The sequence below is a fragment of the Trachemys scripta genome, chromosome 13 (assembly GCF_013100865.1).
Source record: "Trachemys scripta elegans isolate TJP31775 chromosome 13, CAS_Tse_1.0, whole genome shotgun sequence".
NCBI classification, from domain to species: domain Eukaryota; kingdom Metazoa; phylum Chordata; order Testudines; family Emydidae; genus Trachemys; species Trachemys scripta.
In genome coordinates this window covers 28,868,839-28,876,881 of record NC_048310.1, presented here as the reverse complement: position 1 = coordinate 28,876,881, position 8,043 = coordinate 28,868,839, and positions in this window count along the sequence as shown.

The window sequence follows — 8,043 nt, the reverse complement described above, 5'->3', positions numbered from 1 at the left end:
GGAACTTCTAGTTTGCTCTTTTTCCCTTAAAGAAAAAATATTACTTTCCCCATGGACATGTTAAAATCTTTGCCTATTTCAAACCAAACCTATGTAAGCATTTTGTTGCCAACTTAAAAACAACCCACATCTTGTTTTGTACCATGAGAGCACTTGCCTGAACTTTTCAACTATCGAACATATTCTGTGGGGGAACGTCTGGGAAAGCACAAATCATTTGAAAAACAGATATTTGCTTCATTTCTTATGACTCTTATATGCTCCAGGAAATGCAGAATCAATCCACGAACACTAATACTTAGCACTTATGTTGCATTTTTCATCTGTAGATCTCAAAATGTCTAAAAGTATAAGTAAGCATTATTATCTCTGTTTTACAGATGAAGAAAATGGGGTACAGAACATTTGATTGACTTGGCTAAGGTCACACAGAGCCAGGATTAGAACACAGGTTTGCTGACTCTCAGCTGGGCACTCTACCACTAGTTAAACATAGCATCCTAAATTTTTCAAATATGACTAGTGATTTTAAATGCCTTAATTTTTGTGTGCCCAATTTGTGGTATTTTTAAAAGGCCTGATTTTTCAGAAAGAGCTGATCACCTGCCCTCTGAAAATCAGGCACCTTTAAGATATCCCAAGTTGGGGACCAAAACATTGAGGGACCCAAAAATCTCTAGTCACTTTAAGCTTAGACTCTTCAAACTTTTATTAAAATACAATATGAAGCAGGCATATTTTATAATCATATTTGGGAAGAAAATGATATTTCCCTTTACTGGCTAGAAAAGAATCCAGTATCTTTATAGGATACAAGGTACAAACCTGAAAGATGCTGAGTATCCTCAAATCCCTGCATAGGCAATGCTGGTGATGCTCACATCTCACTAGATAGAAGATGCTTATCACCCCAGTTATCTAAGCATTGACAAGATCGGGTCAACAGTACCTATGGCCCATGGCAGGAAGATGTTGCAGGCTGGGGGAGGCAAAATTGATTCAGGTAATGATTTGTGACCCTATTATTTTGAATTTTTCCTCAGAATTACTATTTTTAAGGAGCTAAGAAATTAACTCTTCTGTGTTATCCTTCTGAGGACATAATGAATCCAAGGCTAGAGAAGAGAGCGGTTCAACATTAACATTTATTATTGATTTCCCATACCGCTGTGGAACTGAGAAGAATGTCACAAGAAGAGAAGATGTGTAGATTAATTTTCCTTTGCTAGAACATTGTCTAGCTTTGTCACCACATACATATTATTAGTCTCTCTTGACTCCATGTAAATAGCACATTTCCTCTCTCTTGTATATATGTTAGAACTTGCAGATTAACCAAACAATTTCTTTACAGTGTCTTTTTTGTTTGCTTCTGGCAGGGTGGCTTTTGCTATTTTTTGAAGACTCTTCATCAGATATGGAGTGCCAGGAACATGCACAGATAGTAAATCAGAATAAAACTGATTTTCCTTGGTGTGTATTTATAATTTGTCCTCTTGCTCCAAGAGGAAGGAATGAAAACTCTGGTTATATTGTCTACCCTGCCAGCAGGGCTGGCCCTACACCAAATGGCGCCCCAAGCGAGGTGCGTTTTTGGTGCCCCCCCCCTTCTATTTGTTAAACATTTTATTACCTTATTTTTATTGCTTTTGTAGCCCATTTCACAACTTTGATGCACGATTTGCATACATGATTTATCCCTGTCATATGGGATGATAAATTTGCACGCTATGATCTGTAAATCTGTATTTATTCATGCCATATATAAACAAATATGGAATATCTGTTACTTCAAACATTCTATTTTCCCTTTTGTCGCTAACAGCAAAAACAGCCCCCCTGCGACCAGTGCCCCCCAAGCCTGGCACCCCAGGTAGTCACCTGGGTCACCTGCCCCTAAAGCTGGCCCTGCCTACTGGAACTACATTCAAACGACTGAATGCCAGCAGACCTTGGGTATACCACAGAGTTAGATTCTCTTTTTAAAAAAGAATAGCATCAATAAATGGTACTAACATAGCAACATATGTCAACCATTTATTATAAATGATTCACCAGGAATGTGTTTTGGCCAGACTTGCTGCAGTAGAGCGCTCCTTTTATTTTGAATTTAAGGTTTGGAATTTTCCAAAGCAATGCTTCGAGCTAATTTACCTGATTTCTGGCTATACCGTGCTTAAATAGCAGAACAGGCACTATCAGCCTTGATTACTTGGCACCAGCTGTTGCAGGTCCTGTACCTTGATCCCTAAGCAGTGTATTGCATAGCAAGAAATACTGAGAGTGAAAGGGTTACCTCCTTGAATGTCCACTTGAGGGGCTGAAAGAAGAGAGCCAGAGGGGTAATCAGATCCTTATGAGATCATAGGGAAAAGCAGCCATGCCTAGGTCTCAAAGCCTTCTGATGTTGCAGGGGTCTGTCAAACATTTAATCACTGGCGCTCCAATAAGTTGAGCTTTGTTGTGAATGCTGCAGAAAGCACTCGTCAGATATAACATTCTGCCTGTTAATGCTCGAACTGCTACATAAGCCAGAATGTGATCAAATATCCATGGTGATTTAGTCTAGTGTCGTCCTCCCTATTCGAAGGGATGCAAAATTTTCACTGCCATATAGTAATGAATTAATGTACCTATTCATTTCAGTTCACTAGAGGCCTGCCCAAGTTCCCATTAACATCAGTGGAAATATTCGCATTGACTCCAGTGGGAGTTGGATCCGACTTTAGGAGGTGTTGAATTCCCTACAACTGTACCCTAACAGTGTTCATCATGCCCTAATAGTATTCTACATGTGTATTGTCTCATGGACACTACAGAAAATATCTCACATTAGAACACAGATGGCCCTAATCATGTCAGACAAGCATGCATTGGCATAGTAAGACTTTTAGTATCCAAGATCCAGGTTTTATTTTATTTGAACCTGGAAGATTCACGGTAAGGCTGGGAACGTGGGTTTGTGTAAAAGGTTTTGGTTTGTGTCCATTTGGTAATGAGTAAACCAAGATGCTTTTGGTTTTGTCTTTGAAAAACTTCATAGTTGAGGTTATTTGACGAAACTGACATGCAGAGTGGTTTAGATTAAGGCAGTCAGGGGGCAGATATAACAGCCAGATTCAATGGGTGCACTATACTAAACTGCCGAGTGGGCATGGACCACCCACAACAGCATCCTCTGTGCCTGCATCACAACCCTAATCCTGGCCCAGCCTAGTGCAAAGGGGAGGCCCAACAGGCTGAGAGCGAGACTGACCCAACACTAACCCCACAGTGATGGTTCTAACCTGAGTAACGCTGTGACCCCATGTGCCAGGTTGCAATGCCCAGAGTGGGGAACGGGGCCCAGTCCCATGGTACAGGAGCCACCATTGCAGGGTGAATGTGGGGCTAGCACAATCGCAAGCCACCCTCCCACAGCCTCTCCTTTGCACTAGGCCAGGAGAAGTGCATGTTTGCCTGTTTTGCACCCTTGGGTTCATGATTTCTGTGGATACAATTGAACCCATGAACTTCAACTAAAGCTCCCTGAAGGCTGTACTATCTCCCCTGGCCCACCAAAGTTTGCAGGGCAAAGATAGAAACATCCGGTTTTGGACATTCTCTATGAAATAGTGATCAATTATTAGTCACCCAACCTGCAAACAAACAATCTTCACTCATTTTCATATCTTGCTTTCAGGAAAATGCCTGACTAAATAGATGGCTATTGCAGCTCATCTTGAAGATCACTACAGTTAGGCTCAAATGGACTGGGAAAACAAGAATGTTCTAGTTATGTCAACTCAAATAACACCTGCCATTGTCTCACAAGAGTTCAACCCTGGAGGCGGATAGTATGGCCTTGTTTAACATGGGGGAAATCAGGGGCTCTAATAAAGTGATTAAAAAACACCCAAGTCCTATCTACATTACAGCTTCCATCTTTGCTACCACCATCAGGTACCAATGGTGGACTATAAGTACTATTTAAGGTGTGAAGAAGACTGCAGGTACCTAGGCTAAAACATGGTTCCATACATGGTTATAACATGATTTTTCTACTCATGCAGGCAAGAAGAAATTGTTATTAAAAAATGACTTCAACAATGTTTCAACATGGTTACTTTTGTAGTATAGACAGGGACATTGGAACAGTAGGTTGGTGGTATGGACGTCCTATCAAAGTGGGCCATGAATATTAAAGGTGGCCAATGATGGCATTTTCACTAAATGTATAAGACATTACTGCATTTTTTTTTCATTATACAACCACCTCGATAGGTAGTAGAATAATACAGGGCAATATTTTTTTCACCCAACCATTGATTACACTATTGCTGATTGACTCTTTCATTCTTGAACCTGCTCTAGCACATATGCTTATGAGGGAGACGACTATGCTATTATCAGAGCCATTAGGGCTGGCCAAAATAAATGGGTCAAAAGGCAATCACACGCTCCTTAGATGGTTTCTTGAAATGAACAGTTTGAAGACTGAAGTGTCAAAGTCTTTCCCTTGACTGACAGTCACTTGCTGAAGAATGGAACAGTTTTTTGGCAGATATTTCAAGTGTCATGAAAAAACACATACGTTAATACGGATTTTGAGGGGACTGACACTGCCTGAAAATACCATTGTTAGTACAGGTATTTTTTCAACAGACATGGCAGGTTTTTGCAGCACCTTTTGACTCACTGAAGTTGTGTGTGTGACTTAACCTTCTTATTTCTGCCTTTTGGAGCTCAGTTTTTCTGTCACCATGGCCCTCCGCATTTGACTTCTCTGTAGACTCAGTGCTGCTGACATTCATCATTATTCTGCTCTCTCCTTTCAACGCTACACTGAAGTGCCTTCAGTGATATTCCCTCCAAGTCAAATCACTAGCTTATTCTACCTTGTCGGACTACATATTTGTTGTCCTCTTGAACATTGCATTTGAAAACTTTCTGGTTTTGCTACCGTCATTAGCAGGGCAAGAGGGCAGAGATTCAAAAATGTTTAACATGATCTATGCCAGGAATATAGAGGGCTTCTGTTTCAGAGATGTTTATATTTCTATAGTATATATAACATCACTAGATTAAGGCCGTGTAAGCACCAAGATTTGCTTATAGAAGTCACACCCCTAACTGCCCCAATAACATAGCTTCCTATCCAGGAAACACTGCACTCAACTCAGAATCCCACAGCAGAAGCATTAATACTAGTATGTTAATGACATGATACTGAAGAGAGTTTTTTAGAGCTGTGAGGGAAGGGTAAGCCAGGGAAAATCCTTCACTGTCCCTCTGTTCCCTGCATCCAAACATTGAATAACATGCTATCCAGAAGATGTATTTTTCCTTCCCTCATATGAACCAAAATAAAGGCCTGTTTTACACACAGATCTTGTACTAGCATAACGATTTTGGTTAGGAGTGTGATTTTTTTGTATTGAAATAGTCATACTAGTACTATCTCCTAGTGTGGATGCAGTTATACCAGCATAAAGGTGCCTTATATCAATATGGGTTATTCCTCTTCTCATAGAGGAATAATCTATACTGGTATAACTATATCCACACTGGAGGGAGGAGGGGTTGTTCCATTTGAACAATGCCAGTACAGTTAAAATGGTACACAGAGCAATTTCCTGCCCCTTTCCCTCCTCTCCCCCAATTCATCTAGTATATTAATGGCACTGGTTTGTACCTTGTACTTGCGCGTTTGGTAACTGTAGGGTCACTTTGCAATCTCATCCATCAAATCTAGCATTATATTACTATAGTACCGAGCAACCCTAGTCCTACACTAGGACCCCATTGTGCTAGGGGCTGTACAAACACATTATATTGTTTGTTTGGTTTTAATTAAATAACAAATACTGAATTATTTTTTTAAAATGACTGTACTGTCCTTTTCTGCTGGCCAACCTTGGGAGGAGGTCTCCAGTGGCTTGGTCCTCCAGCCATGTCATAGAATCCAAATCAACCCCTTCTGGGCTATTAAAGAGTCAATAAATAAACAGTCTTTTTTGCCCTCACAAGGATCATAAACCCTTGGTCTTGGCCCTTTACATTCAGCTCCCTATAAGCCCTGTCCACTTCTTGGGTTTAAACCATTTTACCTGTGGCCAGTCAGGGAACCCGGGCCCGCTCACTACTCCAGTTTCCAACCCAGGGACATTCTACACATCAGCCACACACCGGTCCCTTCAATCCGTTGCTGCTATTTCCCTTGGCCTCATCCTACCGGGCCCTTTTATCTCCACCCTATCTCAGGGCCAGTGCCCTCAGGCTCGGCAATCCCAGCTATGTAAATTCAGGCAGCCATAATCTCTAATGGTTGGGATCCTTCAGCTACTGAGAGGCACCCTTTTTCACGCCTCTGGTTCCAGCCAGGAACTGACCAGCTCCTTTTATCTGAGCCTGCTGCACTCTGATTGGCTGTCACTGGCTGTCCCTAGGGCTTGGAGGATAAGGTCTCTGCAGTTTCCAAGATGGCTGCTCTGGAGAAGCCTTTCTAGGCAGGCCTAGAGGACCCAGCTCTTACTCCTCCATTCCTCCCACATTGCTGCTTCCTGTGGCAGAGTGTAGAAGGACCACGGGGCTTCCTATAGGGAACTGCAAAGGCCAGGTATACCTTGTCACAACACAGACCACAAACATTTCCATAAGGTTTGTATGTTTTACATATATCTGAATATCCTGAGACTGACACAGCTACAACTACTCTGAAATTCTCAAAAAGCAACAGAGGGTCCTGTGGCACCTTTGAGACTAACAGAAGTACTGGGAGCATAAGCTTTCGTGGGTCAGAACCTCACTTCTTCAGATGCAAGTGTCTGTATTTGTGCAAGTTTCTTCATGAGGTTGATAGATTTCCATTCCATACGGCTAAATGCAGTGCCTTGCATGGTGTCAAGTATCAGAGGGGTAGCCGTGTTAGTCTGAATCTGTAAAAAGCAACAGAGGGTCCTGTGGCACCTTTGAGACTAACAGAAGTACTGGGAGCATAAGCTNCTGGCGAGCAGGAATAAATTCCCCATCAGCCAGGTCACTTCTTACAGACTCCAGATTTAAAGGTTTAAAGGGACACTGTCATGGTTTAAAGAATCATTTTCTCCCTGCCCATTCCTTTGTTACTAACAATATTCTTTGAACCATCACACTGCAAATGGTTTCCACTGGTTTCAAATGATCAAATTGGTCTCACCCTGTGGTGATTTATTTTCCACGCAAGACTGTGAAAAGGAAGGGTGATTCTTGCTCACTCCACCACAGGCTAGCGTCGCCTTGCTTGTGAGACATGAACCTGTGCAGGAGCAATCTGGCAATAATGTCAATACAAGTTAGACTGGGCCCTAAAACAAAGAAATGAATTTTAGAAAGACACTGAATTAAAAAAAAGACCAAGCAAGGTTCATGTCAATAGTCAGGTGTCAAATTTGTTTCTGCTTTTTTGTGGAATTTCTGACCATCGGATATTAGAGTTGGTTGAAAAATGCAGAAAAATGTGTATGAAAACACTGAATTTTTTTGGTTAAAATGTCAAATTTTTGAAAAATTTTGATCAGTCTATAAACCAGCAAAAAAACCCTGAAATATTCAAATTTTCAACCAGCTCTAGTTAATATAACTAAAACTGACTGTGTGTAATGATAGTGGGATTGACACATATCACTGATGCAAGGTGTGCAAGATCCTCTGGAAGTATAGGGATAGACCAATCAGCTGGCTATTTTGATCAAAGTGATAGGAATGGAGTTGATCAAAAGCAGAAAGCACGGTTCTACTTGGTCTATAGGCTGCCACTTGGGAACCTAATTAGCACATATGCCTTAAATGTCTAGCTTTACTCTGATGACATACAGCTGTTCTTTTTGACATCATTGCCTTGTGCCTTCTTCATGGTGTTGGGGCACTTTAGTAAATGGATGAGGTTAAGCTTGCTTTAAATTAACCCCCTCATATCATCATAGTAGCCCCTTGTCATTGTATTGCAAGCCTCAAGGATAATGCTGATTAAGACTGGTTGGGCAGTGATAAATTGGTTCTTAGGATTGCTGCTTCACTATTAGT